At 46.2% G+C, this 18246-nt stretch overlaps 1 protein-coding gene across 3 annotated transcripts in view; it reads right to left on the bottom strand.

Moving 5' to 3' along the window:
- LOC141579217 (zinc finger protein 532-like) overlaps window positions 1-18030 on the bottom strand; it is a 75630-nt gene extending 57600 nt beyond the window's left edge. For 2 of the 3 annotated variants that reach the window (XR_012510386.1, XR_012510387.1), the window contains exons 1-3: window positions 17519-18027; window positions 15255-15380; window positions 7074-7165 (exon numbers count right to left, since the gene is read on the bottom strand). The gene's annotated coding sequence lies outside the window, so the exon portion shown is untranslated. Of the gene's footprint in view, window positions 1-7073; window positions 7166-15254; window positions 15381-17518 lie in introns of all 3 variants that reach the window. The other variant, XM_074374445.1, reaches the window with a different exon arrangement.
- Window positions 18031-18246: the final 216 nt, after the last annotated feature.

The following is an 18246-nucleotide window of genomic DNA, read 5'->3' as shown; positions in this document are numbered from 1 at the left end:
AAGACACCATAGCATTTTTATAACACACTAAAAGCCTTTTTCTGTTAACCTAAACTTATTTAAATTGGTATCAGAAAAATCTTGAACTGTAGAAGTTTTTTTTTTTTTTTTACCGTTGGCTTATTTCAGAGAAAATCCATTATTTCTAGTAGTTGATCATTTGCTAGTTCAATAAAATACATATTGCTACTGTTATTTCTACCATATAGAGGCTCAAGGGTGAGACCGACAAACCAAAGGGTACATGTATTTCAACTACAGATCAATATATTGAATTAATTTACCACAAAAGTTGTAACAAGCAACATTGCATGAACAGGGTGTGGGTGTGTCTAAACTTTTGCCTGATGGTAAAAACGTCTCTTACTGCTATGCTTTATGTTTTTCTATTTTCAAAATAAGCCTGTTTTCATGTATTTATCAGTTAACTGTATTCTACTGTGAGCCCCCGTCAAATATTCCTTTTTTTCCAGCAAAGTTTCTTGTTTTTTTTCACATTGTTCTATACATGTTCTTATCTATTCTGAATAAAAATCCTTTGTTATCTTTAGGGCTTCAGATTCACCAGTTTTAAACTACACCGCAGCGGTAGCAGCTTGAATACCCATCATGCGGCCACCATGACAGTATTATACACAAATAATGACCGAGGGCCACCAGTAGAGGGAGCACAGAGCACTCAGAACCTTATTTATAAACCAGTCTACTTTTCCTTTTTCTTTATTTTCCTTTAATTTTTTTTCCTTTTTTTTTATTGTATCTTTTAAAAACACACATAGCCACACTCCAATAAAGGGCAAACTGGTTCCTGCTGAAATAAAGAAGCTTTAGTTTATCAAAAGAAATGCTTTAATTAGCAAAGCTGAAAAGACCTGATTTTCTTCCCAAAGTGTCTTTCCTTTGAAAGAAGCAACGTTATATTAAGTTTTCCTGACCTATTTGAAACTGAATATAACTTAGGTATTTAGAAATGTAAAAAAAATCTAATCAACAAAAATCTTAGTATTATTAGATTTAGAAGAGATCTAAAGACTTTATTTTATTCTTTATAAAAAAAGCAAGGTTGATGTGCAAGGTGATAAATATAAAACTAGAATTCAATACTATAAAAACAGATTAAATTTTACCCAATTCTCATTCTAAGGCCCTGAAAGAGTAAAGTAATGAGATCAGTTCAGGTAAGTCAGCTCATGAGTCACAGCAGTGAAGCTTAAGACTAATGAGGCTTTCTTCATTTAGAAAAGAGAGTACATAGTAATTTGGTGTTAATATAGCAAAGATTCACAAGATTTTATGCAAAAAGGGGACTTTATTGTTTGTTTCTATAGGTATAAAAAGGACTGCTTGCTATATTCAGTATACTATAAGCTAGTATTTAAAAGTAGCCTACAGTTCAAACATTTTATTTGAAACTGGAATAGTCCTCAAAAAGTTAAAAGCACAACCAAATCATTAATAAGAATACTACTCAGCAACTGTGAGCTCTTGGATATTTGAATTATATTTATTATTCTAATAATATTAATATTTTAAGTTATCTTTCCACAGCACATCAGGAGTAGTCATGTATTTCAAGGAAGAGGTCAAGTAACTAATAAAACAAACAACACTTATGTGTAGGGGATAGTCACTCTATAAAGCAATGTCTATTGTAAGATTTAAAACACACACAAAATTCAAGAATAGTTGAAGTGGGGGTGGTGTAAAAAGAGGCATCCTAACATTAGCAACTGTGTTTGGTTTTAATCATGTGGTTAACTCTTTAACACAATATAACAAAGTTATAATGGTATTTACCATCCTAATAAATTCAACGAATGATGGAGAAAATTCAAGGAACGTTTATCATCATGTTATTCAAGAGAAAACACCTGGAAAGAATTGAAAAGTACAACACTATGGGAGACAAAATAGTAATAAAGGTATATTTATTCAATCATGCAGCAAATAAAAATTACAGGCTCAAATTTCTACCATTAAGAATTAGTATATGTAAAAATATTAAAAGTACTTTTAAAAGTAAAATATGTTTCAAAAATAGCATACAGATCGTTTGGTAGAAGGTAGAAGGATTGCTTATCTACAATCTTACCACTTTTCTAATTTTTGTAATTGAAAGGCCTGAGTACACGTCAATTTTGTATCCTGCCTTTTAATGGTAACTCATTTTCCCTCTCAAACCCCACTCTACCTGAATCTATTCCCTACTCTATCTTAACTAAACACAGCAATAACTCTAAGTCATATGTGGCTAACACAAAGCCTTCTGCAATTTTTGAGGCAAATGCTGCAGTCTTCAGTTTTGTGGGCAGAAGAAAAACCAATGCTTACATAGTTCAGATGTTGGAAATACATAAATGTTGGGAATATTTAACAATTTTTTTTCTTTTTTTTTTTTTTTTAGTGACAAGACCAATTATCTTCTACTGGCCTACCAATCTTTAAGAAAAGCTTTAAAGAAGCCAGAAGAAATTAGAAATAATATCAACCAAAAGCAACACAGTCAACTTAGGGAGTTACATTGAGCATAAAAGTAGCCACAGCCATGACCCCTAGGATAAGAGAAATTGCTCCAGAGAAGGGCTGATGCCCAGGAATCTTCCTTCCGAGTCTTGATCTCTTACAGCAGTTGATCAGACATCCTGAGATACTCTGGAATAAGTGAATGCTCACTGAAAATGGCTTTTGAAAATCCTTTGAATCTTTATCCCTGAAACCTACAAAGAGTAAGAATTCAGATCCCTAGTAGCCTCAATGTAGTTACATTAAAACAAACAAACAAAAAAGCAAAAAGGAAAAGGATTAGGCAAAATGCAATAAAAATTGTCACCAGGAAAAACACAACAAAACTAAACTAAACCAAATACTGATGGGCCAGTTTAGGAACATCAGGCAGGGAACAGAATTACGTTGAGCAAAACCTCACAAGAATTTACCAAATTATAAACAAGGGTTTAAATGATTTGTTGAAAGTCACACAACAACTATGACTAAAAACTTCCTGAAAGTAATTTTCACTCTATGAATGGAAAGAAGGAAACCACCATTGTACTTTCTAGATGAAGGTGCTTCTTCTGCACAGTTTCACAGAGCCTTTGGATGTTTACTTTAATTTTATTCATGTCTTTTTCATTCAACAGCTTAGCTCAAGAAGCATCTTGTTCCAGTACTAAAAGTCAAATTATTTGATCTAGGCTAGCTCTATCAAGATCCATGTTCAAAAGATCTCTACTCAGTATGTACATGAGGGCAGCTGTAAAAGGGGCAGATTCAACAGACAAAAGAAAAAAATCAGCAATTAGGGATATTTTCAGGGGATAAGATCATTTTGACACTTGTTCATATTTTAGAAAGCTTGAAAATGTATTCAGTGAAAACTTTCCTCTTTAAATATTCTAGGGAAATGTGAATTAAATAAATACATAAATAAAACACTGCTGCTTAAAATTTTCCTTTCTTCAGAACTTTCCTACATAAATGCTTCTAGCTCTGGGGCATCAAAGTGCTAAATGAAGGGTTTACAAAATAGTTTTTCAGCTAAATATAATCCTATTTTAAAATATCCTTCACTCTGTGTTCTTTATGATATAGTAAAGTTTTAGTTTACAATAACTAAATGCAATGGTGTAAGTGTAAAATCTGTATCAGAAACAGCTATTTTTCATGTGAAATAAACACAGCTGAGTTTGTGTCCATATATAAAGCTAGGATGCTCAAAGAAGCATATTTACACTCGTTTCTTTGCAATAAACCTATCAGGTCTGGCTGAAGCAAGTAATTGTTAGAGAACCATTAATATATTCTCAAAATCATTCATATCAGGTAGAGTTAGCACACTCTGCTTATAATAAAATCTACAAGTATTGAAGGTGATGTAGGTAAGCATTAATATAACAAAAAGGTCTATGCTGGGATATTCTAATATATGGAATATTCTGTACTTAACACTTATTTCAATGCACAGAAACACAATTAATTATCTAAAGATTTAAGCTTTGAATCCTCAAAATTCTGACTAGGTAACTAAATGTTTACAGAGCAACAATTTCTGGAAATTAAAAGGGCATAGGTGTTGGGATATTTCCTTGAACAAAAAAAATTCCATCTCAAAATACCGCTATTGATCATGATTAATAATGATTTTTTTCCTAACTTTGAAAATGTTAAACCCAACTTTTATATATATGCTTTACTTTTAAGAGAAAGTGTCAAAATCATAATGAAAATGAGGAATAGATTCTTTTTCATAATGGGCTATGTCCTATATTCAACATCCAAACAAAATGTCAAAAATATTTTTTAGTATCTTTTTACTTTTTTCCATGCTATTAACATCAAAAATAAATAATTTTTTCAGTACTTTTTAACTAGAGAAAATCAATACTTACAGAATTAGAATCTCCAGTGTGGTATGCTACCTATGATAACTAAATAGTGTTTTAATAGTATAAACTGACAAGTTAAGGGGGGAAAAGGTCATTAGAAAATAACCTTACTTAATTTATTAAGAGAAAATTTCGGCATTAAGCTCTAAATATTTAGCAAATAAGACTAACTCAACCCATAATTAGGAAATATTTATAGATGAATGAAGGTATTTTTTTAATAGCCAAATAAAGTAGAATCTTTAAATAATGCTTCTCAATTCCAGAAACTTAAATCCCTGATGATATTGGGAATCATCCAAGGTGTTAAAGACCATTGCTAGCATCCCATGTGCTCTAAGGTACATTCTAAAACTGGGCGTGGCACATTTAGTAGTCAAGCTCATAACACTAGAAGAAAAGAGACTAGGTTAGGGGGCTGAAAATATCTAGTGCCTTAGTATATTGTTTACATAGTACCAAAACAAGCAAAAGGACACGAGTTGGGGTGAGGAGGTGTCAAAGCATTGCTCATACAGATCACAATATAAAAAACATGGGTAAGCCAAATTATTAAAAACTTACTGATGTATACTATGTGATTATGCATGCTATATTAAAAAATATAAATAACACATAATCGCCTGTAGTGTATTCCTTACATTATTACTACCATTAAAGGCAAAAAAAAAAAATCTCAGCTACCTTTCATAATGCTTCTGATTCATAAAGATTATAAATATCTACTGGGACATACTCCAAATGTCTGGATAATTCAATCAAATCAAGACATTCAATCCATTATAGTATATAAGAGATGATCCAAAGCAAAATGTACTTCAATCAAATTTACCATTTGCATGTGTAAAATTTGGGGCTAAGGTTAGCATAACACTTCTTTTAAGCATCTGGAAGCTGAATCCTATTCTATACTTTTAAACGGTCTTATCATCCAACTTTCCTTCATCCATGTAGAATTAAGTCTCTTAAATCAATCCCATTTTAACATCACTATATCCTACACCTATGATAACGAAATCACAAATGTTTAGCTTTACCCTCTGAGGAAATTTTAATGAGAAAGAGGAGGCATACAATTACCAAATATAAAAATAAGATCTAAGGCATCATGTGTTTAGAGGCTGAGTGCACTTTAAGTCACTTAACAAGTACTGATTGTCACCAGTTAACTTTTGATTTTCACCAAATTCCACTACATCACTGAAGTGCTTCACATGCTGAACAACAGTATCTAACTGCCAAGAAAACAGAAGTCCACTTCTTTGGTAACCATGAAGTAGTATAGTTACATCCATGGGCTTGCTGGGCTCTATTTAAAAGTGTACAGTTTATCAGACAGCAACCAAATCAAATGCTGTAAAAACACTGGTAGTAGTAGGATAAGTTCATTGTTCAAAGCTGAGCACCAGGGTACTAATATGTGTTCAGGACATTAAAAGGCTATAACACACAAAATTCTACCCATGTGCAGTAAAACTGTATATAGCTGCTGTCTTCTTTGTCATCTTCTTTGCATTTCAGTACAGTAACTATATCTTGGTAGAGCTGAGGAGGTATTGTCACGGTGTTTATCACAGTGTTTATCACTTTGGGTGGTGGTGCAGGAGCCTTAAGAACTCCATCATCTTTTTGATTTGGTTCCTTTGAAGACAGCCTCACATATTAATAAAGGTATTAAATTAGTTGTTCTAAATAAATATATAAAAATAGCAACATCTCATCTAATTGGCAAATTTAGTTTCAGAATAATAATCCCCTCTCCCCCTGCCAAAGATAAAGGTCGCTAGGGATAGTTTAAAAATTTTATGCCCTACAAGGTGAGACCCAAAATGCTTTATTCACAAAAGAACCACTCAGGAATTCCTTCTGGTCTTTTTGACCTTACATTTCATACAATTTGTTATGTGCCCCAAGACCATTAGAAGGAACACAATTACATACATAAATAGCATTTAGAAGCAGCTCAGGATGGACAGGAAAACTACAACAGATAGAAAAATTTTTAAATAGAGGCATCTGTATATTAAGGTAGGAAAAACCAGCCATCAACTGCACAATGATGGTTCTATACTAGTAAAAGGAGTATAATATATCAACTTAAGAAGACAAGGAACTGTACATTGTATATTAGAATGATTTCTATCCCTATTTTTGTTATTATAAAGTACTCATTCTTTGATTGCTCCAGATGGCTGAAGTGTCACCATTAATCAGAAGTATTAATATATGGTCCTATCAGTTATTCTGAAGAAAATAATTTGATAAGAATCTGTTTCAAATGTGTTTTGAATTGAAAGGTATTACTGGAATGCAGGAAAAAGTTCTGCTCTGAAAGCAAATTAATCACTCAAAGCCACTTGAAGATTAATGTAATTTATAATACAGCTCTTAACACAAATATGAAATACACAATACTGCATTTCCATAAAGTGTGGGTCAGGAGTAAAGTAGTCTAATATTTTTTGAGGTTTTCATTTATAAGCTAGTAACACCAGAATTTCTGTTATTCTGTCCACAATCTTTACTTTTCCAATGAATAAAACTAAAGCCACTAAATTTTAGTGAGGAAGTCACAAATAAACTATTAGAAAAGCCAGAGACTCTCAAATTATGAATGAAGAGAGCAACTGATTAATTAATTTATAATTCATTACACAAACATGAAATGGTAAAGCACAGCTCACTTACCGTGACACTCTGAGGCTTGCTACTGGTGGCCCAGGTAGTTCTGAGTCTGGATGGCTCCAACGTCTGGCATTATATAGAGCTTTTGTAGGAGACTAGAGAAATGAGAAAAAGGTCAACTGTTTCCACCTTACTTTGGTGCCTTATAAAATTACATTAAAAAAAATAAAATCATAAAGAATAATTGAAATACAGAAATACACATCCTAGACAGAGGACAGACAGTACCTGGCCCTATAGCAGACATGGAGTCGCTAGCCTTTTCTGCCACAAAATCAACACAAGCACTCAGGGAAAGGGTACCAGGTCCCAGCCTATCTCCTAATGGCTTTATGTTCTGAGAATGTAGAAATGGTACAAACACAGAGGGAAGGGGAAGGAGACAACTGACATGTGATGCAACTAAAGTTTTAACTTTTCAGAAGTCACAGCTAGTTCTATATTATATTTATCTTAGGATTCTGCAGCTTTTATTTATTTATTTATTTATTTTTGAGGTATAGTTGGTACACAACATTAGGTCAGTTTCAAACGTGCAACATAATGATTCCATACTTGTAAATACTGTGAAATAACCACCAAAACAAGTCAGTTGGTGAGTCTGAGCTGGTACTGTCTGCCACATAACAGGCCAGTGAATCAAGAGAGGAGTTGTTGGGACAAGGAATAGCAACTTTATTCAGAAAACCAGCAGATGGAGATAACAGCAGACTAGTGTCCCAAAAAGCCTTCTTACTTGAGTTCAAATTCAGGTTTCTTTTATACTAAAAGGGGAGTGGTTGTGGTTGGTTGGTGCAAACCTCCTGGAACCTGAATACTTTCTTTGCTGCTGTTGATCTGGTCACAATGTTCCTATAAATCTCCACAAGATCAATGTTTTTCTGTTTTGCAAATTATGTGAATGGAAAGGGAAAGGTGTTCTTCTTTAGGGGTCAGAGCCTTGAGAAAAGGCTCTCCTATACATTTCAGGCTAGAGACAACATTCTCTTAGTGATTACTTTGTAGCAAAACCAGTAGAATACAAAGGTTAAAATGAAACAGATCAATATGGAGTCAGGTTTGTTCTTCCCTATTTGAAGCCTAGATGAACATCTATCACCATACATGTGTAAACAATAGGACATTGACATCACACACAGTGAGGGGAAGGACCGCAGACACCCCAGGACCTGCAGGAGGTCACAAAGCAGTGCACCCCACCTCCTGGCCATCAGGTGCTCCTCCCTTCAGGACTTAAGGGTGTGAAGAGAGGTCCCAGTCACACCACATCCACAGGGACCCTCAGGAAACCTGGGAGGGAGGGGTTCAGACCCAGGGTCCTCCCCCTTCTTACGCCTGAGCCCATACCCCAGCAGGCTGGTCCCAACCCTTCCCTCACTGCCCAAAACACCACCAACAGCTCAGCCCACTCTATCCTACACTCACTACACTCCTGAAACACTCGCTTCCTTTACTCAAAGCCTCCTGACCTTTGGGCCAGCACAAGTGTTCCTCCCCCAGAAAGCCTTCCCACACTGCCCAGCCTCATCTGGTCTCCTTCCTGACCCCGTGGGCACAGCACAGAGCTCAGAGCCTGGCTCTTTCCCTCCTAATGCAGCCCACGCCAGAGAGCTATCAAGTCCTCAAAGTCTGAGGTCTCCTGGAATCCACTGTGCAGAAAGGTCTGGTCACCAGGTGTGGCCCCATGGCTTCCAGCCCAACCCCGATCCCCAGAACACCTTGGGGATGGGCAGAGAGGCCCCACCCTGTGTGGCTGCTCTCACTTCCTGGGGGCAGGAAAGAGAAGGTGGAGGGCACGCTGGTATTGTGTGGACCCAGCCTCCTTTCTCTTCTTCAGGTGACACCACCCATGTCCCCTCTGCCCCTTCCACTCTCAGCTCAGGGGCTGAGGTGGCCCCAGGGCATCCCACTCCACTGGCACCAGGACTGATCCAGATGAGACTGTCTCCATGCTGGGCCCATGAGCAGCGATCCTGGGACCCTTGGGAGGCTCTTGTTAAATATTCTCCCTCTTCCTGTGGGGAAGCACCAGGGGGCTGGACTGATTAGACATGAGCCTGAAACAGCCTGGGGGCTCTCAATGGATAGGGCTGCCTGGGAGGGAGGCCCACCACTGGGAAGGCAGGGACAGGGTGTGTGGAAAAGGAGGCGATGTCCCAAGGATACTATTTGGGCCCCTGGATCCAGCCATGCCTGAAGTTACACAACCTGAGGCCTTTTCCATTATATGGCCTGATAAACATCCCTATTTTCTTAGGCTGGTACAGGTGTTCCTGACATCCACATGACTAATATAACTAACACAGAGAGTGACTTCAGGCCCTCGGCAGGATCCCCTGGTGTAAGGCTAGAGGGTGATATTCTCAGGTGGTCCAACTTAGCAGTCCCACAAGCACACAGGGGGGCAACAGCTTCCTCTCAGACATATGAGGCAGAAACTCTCCACATCACCCAGGGCACCATAGCTCAGCCTTCTTGTCATGGAAGTGGGGTTCCTGATGGGAAGGGGCTCTCTAAGCAGATGATCCTTGGACCCTCCCACCACCAGGGTCTCAGCCCATCTGCAGGCGTTATGCCTGGGAGCTCACTAGGACACAAAGGCAAGCACTCCTGTGTGTTTGCAGGCCCACACATGTACATGCCATAGGTACAGTCACACACCCACTCAACAAACACTTGCTCTGGCCCTGCATTGCTGGGTGTCCTGATACACAGAAAAAATGGTGCCTGTGCTCCCAGACCCCACAGGTGACCCCTAAGACATGCGGGGAGATGGGCGGGATGGCATGGCCGCAAAGAGAAAGTCCCAGCCCCCTCAGGTAACAGAGTAGCCAGGGAGGGCTTCCTGTAGTGTCCCAGAGGCAAGGCTGGAGCAGAGCTGGCACGCAGTCCCTGTCCAGCTGCACCCCGCCATCTAGGAGCTCCCCTGGAGCATTCGCCAGCACTGCTCAGTGGGTGCTGATACTAATCACAGACGCAGGCTGTCCTCCCTTTAATGAAGGTCCAGGAGCTAAGCAGCCTGACACAGCTGGACCCCAGAGCTGTGCTCCCCAGGCTCCTCCTGATGAGGATTCCATCATTAACTACAGAGCTTCAAAGCCCCTTCAGCCCTGGCTCACCTGGAGGGTTCTAATTCCTGATTCCTCAGAGGCCAACGTGGCAGAGTCGGCAGCTGCATTCTTGCAAATGGGCACTGCTTACCCACTGTGCAGGAGTGTGGGGCAAGGGACCTGGCAGCTCAAGCAGCCATGCTCGCCAGCCCCACACCTCCAGTTGCTCCCCTCTCTCCCCAAGTCATCATCCCCATTTCACACATGTGGAGACTGAGGCCAGAGTCAGTGGGCTCCTGAGCCCACCAGAGGATTCCCAGGTGGGAGACAACAATGGAAACCCAGACACAAATGAACATGTTTACAAAACAGAAAGAGACTCACAAACACAGAAAACAAACTTACGGTTACCAAGGGGAAAGCAGAGGGAAGGTATAAATTGGGAGTGTGGGATGAGCAGATAAAAACTACTACATACAGAATAGACAAACAACAAGGCCCTGCTGTAGAGCACAGGGAGCTACACTCACTAACTTGTAATAACCTATAATGAAAAAATATCTGTATGTGCATAACTGCATCACTGTGCTGTACAAAATAAACGAACACAACATTATAACATTATAAATCAACTGTACTTCAATTAAAAAAAAAGAGTGGACCTGGAAGAACCCGGATTCCAGCTTATACCCAATACCCACACAGCCACACAGACCCCAAGTCCAGCACCTGGAGCCCAGGGTGAGCATCTACTTCCCCTGGGTAACCTTCCTTCCCTCACCACCCACTCCCATCCCCACAGGCACATCTCAGAGGGGATGGACAGACCAATGGCCCTGAGCCCCTGACAGGTGGGGCTCAGATGGGGAAACACCTTTAAGAAATGAGTCCCCCCAAATTATTCCCCACTCCAGATGGTGAGCATGGGAAACCCCCTCAATGTGACTGTAGCCTTTGTGCTGGGCCTTAGCATCCCCCATGGAAGTGGCCACTGGCAGGGAGAGGCTGTGTCATCAGCTCCTATATTTCTTGCTAGCAGAAACCTTCAAATCCAGAAGCTGACCAGGAAGGAAAGGCCAGCATGAGGTGGCAGGATGGGGCAGCTATAAATGCAACAAGCCCCACACGCTGTGGGACCACAAGTGGTTCTCAGCATGATCCCAAGCTTGAAGGGGTCTCAGAGAACAGAAGTCTCATGTGTCCATCTGTCCTATTATCCATTCAGGGGCTTTTACTGAGCACCCATGACCGACAGCACACCAGGCTTGGCTCTACGAACTGAGCAGTGAATGAGACAGACGAGTCCCCGCCCTCACAGACCTGATGCTCCTCACAAATAAATGAATAACATAATTACAGGTGGGGAAGCTGGCAAAGAAGGAAAAGAAGGCTTTGTCGGGGAAGAGAGGGACACATCATGGAGCCAAGGGGAGCTTCTCTGAGAAGGTGAGATCTGAGGAATAGCTGAGCTGAGGAGGAGCCTGTCATGTGAAGGGCCTTCCAGGTGGGGGTGGATAGCATGCACAAAGGTCCCGAGGTGGGAGCCTGCTTCACCTGTTGGGGATACAGGAAGAAACGAACGTGGCTGCAGCAGAGATGTCAAGAGGCGTGGCGGCAGCGAAGCAGGTGAGCTCAGCCCTTTTGGGGGTACTTGGGGGCTTTCAGGCCCTGATAAGGGGTCTAGATTTTACTCTCAGTACTGCAATGAGGCATTGAAGGGTTTCAATAGAAGAGGGAGGTGACTGAATTAATTTTTCAGGTAACGGCTGCTGCATGGACAGAGGCTTGGAAGGGAGAGCAGAGGCAGGGAACACTAAGTGACCACAGGGATCAAGGCTAAGGCTGGGGTCATGTCGGTGGAGGTGGTGAGAACTGGACAAAGGCCTGAGATTGGGTGAGGGTTACATACATAGTGGGAGGGCAGGCAAGGAACAAGGAGAATGCCGGCTCGGCTACAAATCCTTCACGTTTCCCCCATCCAAGTACTAACCAGGCCCAACCCTGCTTAGCTTCCGAGGTTCCTTCACATTTGTGAAGCAAACCCTGCTTCCCTCTGCTCTCTATATAATCCCCCACGCTCCCCAGGGCTGTCCGATACGATGCTCACACAGCTCTGGGCACAGGGGTCCACAGATGCTGGGTATTGAGAGATGCCTCTGCTTTTTAACAGGAAATCACCAGGAGCCTGTACTAGATGACAGCTGCCAAGCACACCACATTCCTCCCCTCAGTGAGTTTCCTGGGCTGGCTCCCAGGGCCACCCAGGTGACTGCCCACAAGGCTTCTACAGTGAAGGAAGGAGGAATGGAAAAGTCTGGAGTCTAGGCCCTAGAAGACCCCCTGTGCTGTGATTCTGTAAAGTCCATATATAAAGAGTGTACATGGGTAGAAACAGAACACAGGATGGAGTGTGGGGTAGAAATGCACCCATTAGTGGTACATCAGTGATTCCCCCCAGATAAGATCCCGTGTCCCCTGCTTACTGCCCAGTGACCCCATGTGGATCCACAGAGTAAGCTGGGGAGCTGAGCAGTGGGATCAGGCTGGGCCTGGCCTACTGAGCATTTTGGAGGTGGGTAAGAGAGGCACAGACACCCTGTGGGCTGGCTCAGGGCTGGGAAGGAGAGACAACCCTCTGGAAGGCATGACTGAGACTCACAAGCTCAGCAGGCTAGACTATAAACAGGCAGGTGTGAAGCCACACACTGGAATCAGTCACCTGCACAGGCTCCAGGAGGGGTTCTCTGATGCATCACCCTTTCTTGGGCAAAAGCCCTGGGCTTGAGGACCTGAGCCTCACTCAGAGCCATAGCAGGAGTACTCACTAGGGCTTCATTAGTGTCAGCAGAGCATCCAGGGCAAGCAGTGACCATGCCTCTCCCCCTGCACTTGTCAGACAACCTGAGGACAGTAACTGTGGCTCCTGTTTCCTGAGCGCCTCTTTAGTGCCAGGCACCAGCTTAGTTCTCCACTGTCATTACCTAATTTGGTCCTGGAGACAACCTGTTAAGGGAGGTACCACTGTCCCCAGTTTGCAGGCAGGAAAGCTGAGGTCAGCAAACTAAGTCCCTTATCAAGAGACATCAGGGATGCTGTGTGTTAAGTGGGGCAAGGACAGAATGAACAAATCCAAAAGAGAACCAAGTGAGAAATATTCAGGCTGCAGGATGTGAAGCCTGAAAAAGTCTGCGGGGCACAGTGGCTGTCTTTAAACATTTAAAGGGCTGAGGGGTGGAGAGAGCCTCAGGTCAGTGTATCCCAGTGTAATGGCCCTGGGAGCTGCAGGGATCTCATCCCACATGTATGGGCCCTGAGGCCCTGAGGGGCCAACCCCTCAGCAGAGCCCAGGATGGAGGGAGAGGTGAGTGAGGGCAGGGGCCCTGGAACCACCCAGGACTGACGGGGAGCAGCACCTGATGTCTGCAGCCATGACAGGGAAGGCAGCCAGGACCCCAGGGCTGAGCCAAGTCAGGGCCCCTCAGCACCTGGCACCAGTCTCGCAAGATGGGCACCACTGTGACAAGCCCTGGGAGCCCAGCCCAGTTTCAACTTCAGGTCTCAGAGCTTTGGGCCTGGAGCTCAGACTAGGTCCCAGAGTATGGCCCCTCCCTTCCTCCTAGGCCTCTGGATACTGAGACAAAAGGATGGAAAAAAGGCCCCAGCCCCAGTCCAGCAGCAGAGCTAAGGCAAGACCTAATGCCTCTGCCTTTGCACCAAGAAGAAAGGCCGTGTGGGGAGGAGAGAGCACAGAGACAGCCTGCCAGGCCAGGCCAGGGCTCAGCCTGCAGGGGCTCAGGCCATGTCAGGGCCGGCACATGGGCAGACTGAGCCAAGAGCTCTAGCCAAGGGCCCAAGGAGAATGGTGTCTAGCCAGCAGAGTCCAAGTCTCTGCCCTGACCTGGGGGTTGATAGACCCAGGCAGGGCCCAGAGACCAAGGGTTGTCATGCACACTTGTCCAGGGAATAGGAGAACAGAGCAAATGGTAGCCAGGACACAGAGAACCAAAGTCCACTTAAGGTACAATGTGCCACCACCCAAACCCTTAACCCCACCATGGGGCTCAGCACGCCACTGCTGGGCACCCCAGTGGACAGCTGCTTGCCAACAGCCTCCTGCCTGCTGTGTGTACATCACCTCTCTAGATCCACCACCACAACACTGAGGTAGCCCCACTTAACAGACACTGAAACTGAGGCTTGGACTGGGCAAGTGACCTTTAAATATCACACAGCAGATCAGTCACAGAGCTGGGATTTGAAACCAGCTCTGCCTGACCCCTTCCCACCAAATAGAGCAAGTTATAGGCTCTACAGCCAGCTGCTTGGGGGCTGGACCAGGCTGGCTGGACTGTGGCCCCGATGCACAATCAGAACTGTCACGCTGCAGCAAGAATGCAGTTCCAGGCAGCAACAGGATCAATATCAACCTGCTTCCCTGCTCTTCTTCCCCCCAGCCTGCCCTGGCCCAATTCCATTCCTTTCCTGGTCAAACAGCACCCACCTCTGGCCCAGGCAGGGATGGCAAGAGAGCACAGCTCCTCCAGACCTGGAGGAGAAGGGCAGACAAGGCAGGCCAAGGCACAGAGGGGCCATGAAATGCTGTGCCTCCAGGGTTGTGCTCCTGAGAGGGGAGACCACAGGACTGGGTGCCAGAGGCTCCTCTGTAGGTAGTGAAGAAGACACCAGCCCATCCAGGTCAGGGGAGGTGTACCATCCCAGATACACAGCGCACAGACACACCCACCCACAAACACTCAAAACAAAGAGGGCCCTGAGCCACACACACCTGTGCCACCAGCATTGGGAGCACACACTGGCCCATAGAGCTGGAAATGAGCCTCACAAGCCTGCGACGTAGTCCGGAAGGAGCCCAGCGCACCTACTCACAAACTCTCCACTCCAGCCCCGCAGTGCAGAGCACTCCCTGTGCCATGGCTTTGTGAGGCCAGGGAGGGAGCGTGTACCTTGCATAGCACCGCAATTGCCCAGGGTCACAGCGGGCCCTGCGCAGCCCAGCTGGTAACAACCCCACTGGTCCCCAGTGCTGTGCCACCTGGCAGGCCCCATCCCTGTTAGCCCTGGGCACAGCGGCCAGCCACTCAGCTTCCTGCAGGGCCTGAAAAGGATTACTGACCTCGATGAGCTTGATGGAGTAGGTGATCTTCTAGCTCTACAGGATGTCATTGCTCAGGCTCAGGTCTGGTGGGGCCAGCTGGAAATGCCCTGTCATCCTTGGACACATTCTCCCAGAAGATGGCACCTGGAGGACAGGAGGGTCAAGACCAGGCCTAGAGAAGGCCTCACCTTCCTCACCCCACCCCCACCCTTGGCCTTCAGATCACGGTGCTGGCAGAACTGCAGGTTGCCAGGTGGTGGGAGTTCTGGCTGGAGTTTCAGGTGGATAGGATAGTTTAAGGTTCTCCTTGGTCCACCAGCACAGAAATACACCTGCCCCCATAGGCCAACACACTTGACATCAGTCACACATGCACATGGCACATGCTGCCACCAGGTCACACAAGTCTTTCACAACCAAGCCACTTCATGTATGAGCCATGCGCCACAGAATGGAGTCAAGCTGGCATGACGTCAGGCAGCACCTAGAGGCACTGACATGGCCCCAGGAGTGCCATCCCAGGAGCCAGAAAATTTCCCCGCAGGGCAATGGCCCCGGCCCCAATCCCAAAAATGGACTAATGACTTCCTTCTGCCCTGCTGGCCTAGAGCAGAGCAAGCAGGTCCACAGTGGCTTTCCTATGCCAGGGGGCTTTGTTATGTATGGACTTTTGATGACTGATGACAGGCAGCTCAGTGCCAGTCTGGCTGCCTGGGCTCTGCCTCCTGCTCTCCAACCCTCCCCACTTTTTCTGCTTCCATGTACATTGGGGGGTCTCTGGAAGGAGGAATTGGAGAATGTTCCTAGACTCATTGCCTTCTGACACAACAAAGCTGAGGAGCCCAGAAGGGGCCATTCTTAAACCATGAAGAGCTCCTCCAGGGTGGCCTCCAGCTGGACCTTTGCATTCTTGCCTTGGCCAACTCTGTGCACTTGCACCTGAGAGCAGTCAGACTCCCCAAAACCTGGCTCTGCAGCCTGGACAACTCTGGAGTCCTCCCTCCTCTCCAGGTCCTTAGGGTCATCATAGTCCCAGGGCTGGGCCCAATGATTCCCCAAGCTGGGGACTGGGCAGGAGGAGGGAGGTCCCCTTCCATGCTATACCCAGAGCTGCAACGCTGACCTCAGGACCCAATGACACCACTACCCACCACTGGGAAGCAGGCTTGGCCCAGGTCTCTGCCTGGGGATTGCAGCGCACCAAGCCCAGATCTAGTCCCTCACCACCCCTCAGACCCCTGCCTGGCCTGTCCCATCATTCATGCCTTCTCATGCCTCCCAACGCCCAGTTTCTCTGGGCTCCCTTGTCTTTCCCAACTTTCATAAAGGCTACTGCCAACGAGCTCCCCCAAAGCAACCCATCAGTCCCCAAAACCCGCCCAACTATCTGGGATTTCCCCATGATGCTACCAGCTCCCACACACTCCCCATCCACAGGCCCCTTCCTCCTCTTTTCTATCTCCTCTTCTTTCCTCTCCTGGTTCTCCCTCCATTGGTCTCATCCTGCTCATCTTGCACACAGACCCTCCCCCAACACACCACTGCCCAGGCTTCTCCCCTGGCTCTCACCCCCAAGACCATCTGCCAGCTCACAACACTTGGGGCACAGGAAACTCTGGGACTGTCCAGGGTTGGGCTGCCATCACCACAATCAGATACACACACAGTCCCACACATATACTGAGAGATACACAGATATCCAGGGAAACAGGCAGACACTCTGTCCACTCTAACAGGCTGAGAGACAGTCATGCACTCACCAACACAAGCTAGGATGGCCCCACACACCCCAATGCTCTCTTACAGTGACATCAACATGGTGACAGGCACGTACACAGCGACACACACTGACAACACCCACCCATCCACATTCACCCACAGTTCAGGCTGGGTCTCTTTGATCCTGCACTGACAACTTGGTGAGACCAGGACCTTGTCTGCCCCCTGACTCCCGCTGCTCTGAGCTGAAAGTAAAGGCTAGCGCTACCCCGCCTGAGGCCCAGCCAGGTTCTAGATGCGCCTCTAGCCCTGCGTTCCCCACAGCTGAGGCCCTAAGTGTCCACAGAGGCCACAAGGCCCCGCAGGGGTATTGGAAACCCGGGGAGCAGCGGGAGCCTAGGGTGCAAGATGCTGCCCATGCACATCTCCCCCACGGGGCAGCGCAGCCTGGCTCTTCTTGGGAGCACCGCCCACCAAGCCCGAAGCCCAAGGTTGGATGCCTCCTGCCCACCACGCCACTGGGGCCCCTGCTCATCCTCAGTCCTGCCTCCCACTGCACTCACCGAGGTGGATGGTAGAGTTGACCTGCACCAACAGGCATTGGCATGTCCAGCAAAGACATCACAGCGTCAGCGTTTCCATGATCCCTGGGCTTGTGGCTTACCAGCCCAGGCCAGGGTGAGGCCTAGGGCAGCAGTGAGCAGGGAGGCACCTGTCCGGGTGCAGTCCCAGGCGGCTCCCAGGGAGAGGAGCTCCTACCCTTGAATCTTCCCCAGCTTGCCCGCCCCTGCACCACGCCCCCCCCTGCCCACCCCAGCGCAGTGCGATAAGGCCCCAGCTCCGACTCCAGGAGTGGCTGTGGTGGTGTGACAGCCCGAGCCCAGGCTGGCGCAGCTGGGGAGTCCGGCGGTGGCGGCGGCGGCGCTTTCCGTGGCTCCTGAGGCTTCAGAGGCGGTGGAGGCAGTGGCAGCAGCAGCCGGACCCTCGCAGCAGCTTGCAGCTGGCAGTGTCTGGGCCCACATGAGGAGCGAACTGTGGAGGATGCCCCCGCCCCTCCCCCTCGGCTCCACTTCCCCTCCCTGTCCGCCTCCCTCCCCTCTGCCCTCCTCTTGACCAGGTGACTGTGGAGTCTCAGCCTTGCCCTGCAATGCTCTCCCGCTGGCAGCTTGGATAGGGCGCTGGGTGCTCCTCGCTCCCAACTGGGGGACGCTCTGAGGCCAGCAGGGCAGTGGGGAACTGCCGGGGCTGCGGTGTGCAGAGACTTGGCAGCCATGGGCCTCATGCTCCCCGT

Source organism: Camelus bactrianus, chromosome 11 (assembly GCF_048773025.1).
Source record: "Camelus bactrianus isolate YW-2024 breed Bactrian camel chromosome 11, ASM4877302v1, whole genome shotgun sequence".
NCBI lineage: Eukaryota > Metazoa > Chordata > Mammalia > Artiodactyla > Camelidae > Camelus > Camelus bactrianus.
The sequence above is the reverse complement of the archived record's forward strand: the minus strand, read 5'-3'. Positions and strand labels throughout refer to the sequence as shown.